The sequence below is a fragment of the Arachis hypogaea genome, chromosome 16 (assembly GCF_003086295.3).
Source record: "Arachis hypogaea cultivar Tifrunner chromosome 16, arahy.Tifrunner.gnm2.J5K5, whole genome shotgun sequence".
NCBI lineage: Eukaryota > Viridiplantae > Streptophyta > Magnoliopsida > Fabales > Fabaceae > Arachis > Arachis hypogaea.
The window spans coordinates 59,014,042-59,017,563 of NC_092051.1; the positions used below are offsets into that span (position 1 = coordinate 59,014,042).

Genomic DNA, 3,522 nt, shown 5'->3' on the forward strand with positions numbered 1-3,522 from the left:
CGAAACCTACTAACCTTTTTCAAAAACTATTTTCAAAAATCACTAACCCTTTTTCAAAAATAATTTTCGAAAATCCTTCTCCCTCATCTCCTTCTAATTATTTATTCATCTACTAACATCTCTTCCTCACATCACTCATCAAAAATCTGAACTCTCTCTCTCTCTCTCTGAGTTCAGATTTTCTTCTTATCTTCTTCTACTAACAATAAGGAACCTCTTTACTGTGACATAGAGGATTCCTCTTCTTTTCTTTTTCTCTTCTCTTTCTTATGAGCAGGGACAAAGAAAAAGGCATTCTTGTTGAAGCTGATCCAGAACCTGAAAGGACTCTGAAGAGAAAACTAAGAGAAGCTAAATTACAACAATCCAGAGACAACCTTATTGAAAATCTCGAACAAGTAAAGGAGATGGTAGCCGAACCCAACAACAATAACGCAAGGAGAATGCTTGGTGACTTTACTGCACCTAATTCCAATTTACATGGAAGGAGCATCTCCATTCCTACCATTGGAGCAAACAACTTTGAGCTGAAACCTCAGCTAGTTTCTCTGATGCAGCAGAACTGCAAGTTTCATGGACTTCCATCTGAAGATCCTTTTCAGTTCTTAACTGAATTCTTGCAGATCTGTGATACTGTTAAGACTAATGGAGTAGATCCTGAAGTCTACAGGCTCATGCTTTTCCCTTTTGCTGTAAGAGACAGAGCTAGAGTGTGGTTGGATTCTCAACCCAGAGATAGCCTAAACTCTTGGGATAAGCTGGTCACGGCTTTCTTAGCCAAGTTCTTTCCTCCTCAAAAGCTGAGCAAGCTTAGAGTGGATGTTCAAACCTTCAGACAGAAAGAAGGTGAATCCCTCTATGAAGCTTGGGAAAGATACAAATAGCTGACCAAAAAGTGTCCTTCTGACATGCTTTCAGAATGGACCATCCTGGTTATATTCTATGATGGTTTATCTGAGCTATCAAAGATGTCATTGGATACTTCTGCAGGTAGATCCATTCACTTAAAGAAAACGCCTGCAGAAGCTCAAGAACTCATTGACATGGTTGCTAATAACCAGTTTATGTACACTTCTGAGAGGAATCCTGTGAGTAATGGGAAACCTATGAAGAAGGGAGTTCTTGAAATTGATACTCTGAATGCCATATTGGCTCAGAATAAAATATTGACTCAGCAAGTCAATATGATTTCTCAGAGTCTGAATGAAATGCAAGCTGCATCCAACAGTACTCAAGAGGCATCTTCTGAGGAAGAAGCTTATGATCTTGAGAACCCTGCAATAGCAGAGTTAAAATACATGGGTGAACCATATGGAAACACCTATAATCCATCATGGAAAAATCACCCAAATCTCTCATGGAAGGATCAAAAGTCTCAACAAGGCTTTAATAATGGTGGAAGAAACAGGTTTAGCAATAGCAAGCCTTTTCCATCATCCACTCAGCAACAGACAGAGAACTCTGAACAAAATACCTCTAATTTAGCAAAATTAGTCTCTGATCTATCTAAGGCCACTGTGAGTTTCATGAATGAAACAAGGTCTTCCATTAGAAATTTGGAAGCACAAGTGGGCCAGCTGAGTAAAAGGATCACTGAAATCCCTCTTAGTACTCTCCCAAGCAATACAGAAGAGAATCCAAAAGGAGAGTGCAAGGCCATTGAATTAATTACCATGGCCGAACCCAAAGAAGGAGAGGAAGACGTGAATCCCAAGGAGGAAGACCTCCTGGGATGTCCAGTGATCAATAAGGAGCTTCCCTTTGAGGAACCAAAGGAATCTGAGGCTCATCTAGAGACCATAGAGATTCCATTGAACCTCCTTATGCCATTCATGAGCTCTGATGAGTATTCCTCTTCTGAAGAGAATGAGGATGTTACTGAAGAGCAAGCTGCCAAGTTTTTTGGTGCAATCATGAAGCTGAATGCCAAATTATTTGGTATTGAGACTTGGGAAGATGAACCTCCCTTGTTCACAAATGAACTAAGTGATCTGGATCAACTGACATTGCCTCAGAAGAAACAGGATCCTGGAAAGTTCATAATACCTTGTACCATAGGCACCATGATCTTTAAGGCTCTATGTAACCTTGGTTCAGGAATAAATCTCATGCCCCTCTCTGTAATAGAGAAACTAGGAATCTATGGGGTGCAAGCTGCTAAAATCTCATTAGAGATGGCAGACAATTCAAGAAAACAGGCTTATGGACAAGTAGATGACGTGTTAGTAAAGGTTGAAGGCCTTTACATCCCTGCTGATTTCATAGTCCAGGATACCCGAAAGGAAGAGGATGAATCCATCATCCTAGGAAGACCTTTCCTAGCCACAGCAAGAGCTGTGATTGATGTGGACAGAGGAGAATTGATCCTGAAATTAAATAAGGACAACCTTGTGTTTACAACTCAAGGATCTCTCTCTGCATCCATGGAGAGAAAGCAGAAAAAGCTTCTCTCAAAGCAGAGTCAACAAAAGCCCCCATAGTTAAACTCTAAGTTTGGTGTTGAGAGGCCACAACCAAACTCTAAGTTTTGTGTCAAACCCCTATATCCAAACTCTAAGTTTGGTATTGGGAGGTCTCAACAAAGCTCTACACATCTGTGAGGCTCCATGAGAGCCCACTGTCAAGCTATTGACATTAAAGAAGCGCTTGTTGGGAGGCAACCCAATGTTTATCTATTTAATTTTATTTTTGTTTTTCATGTTTTCTTAGGTTCATGATCATGTGGAGTCACAAAATAAACGAAAAATTTAGAAACAGAATCAAAAACAGCAGAAGAAAAATCACACCCTGGAGGAAGACCTTACTGGCGTTTGAACGCCAGTAAGAAGCATGTTTTGGGCGTTCAACGCCAGAACAGAGCATGGTTCTAGCGCTGAACGCCAGAAATGGGCAGCATCTGGGCGCTGAACGCCAGAATTGCACCCTGGAGAAGAGCTGGCGCTGAACGCCCAGAACAAGCATGGTTCTGGCGTTCAACGCCAGAAATGGGCAACAAATGGGCGTTGAACGCCCAAAATGGGCACCAACCTGGCGCTGAACGCCCAGAGTTGTGTGCAAGGGCATTTTACATGCCTAATTTGGTGCAAGGTTGTAATTCCTTGAACACCTCAGGATCTGTGGACCCCACAGGATCATCTCAGGATCTGTGGATCCCACAGGATCATCTCAGGATCTGTGAATCTCACAGGATCCCCACCCACCTCACCCTTTCTCTCTCCATTCATGGTCATCCCTTCTGTTTTCCATTCACCACTCACACCCATACACACATCCCTCTATCTCCTCCATATCTTCTTCTTCTTCATCTATTCTTTCTTCTCTTGCTCGAGGGTGAGCAATATTCTAAGTTTGGTGTGGTAAAAGCATAAGCTTTTTTGTTTTTCCATTACCATTAATGGCACCTAAGGCCAGAGAAACCTCAAGAAAGAGGAAAGGGAAGACAAATGCTTCCACCTCTGAGCCATGGGAGATGGAAAGATTCATCTCATAAGCCCATCACTAAGAAAAGGATGGAGCAAACAA

The 3,522-nt window shown here is 41.8% G+C and overlaps 1 non-coding gene across 1 annotated transcript; it reads right to left on the reverse strand.

The window, feature by feature from the left end:
• Positions 1-806: 806 nt before the first annotated feature.
• On the reverse strand, positions 807-914 carry LOC112762010 (small nucleolar RNA R71). The gene has a single exon (XR_003182373.1). It is a non-coding gene; the product is annotated as a small nucleolar RNA R71 (small nucleolar RNA).
• Between the last annotated feature and the right edge of the window lie 2,608 nt (positions 915-3,522).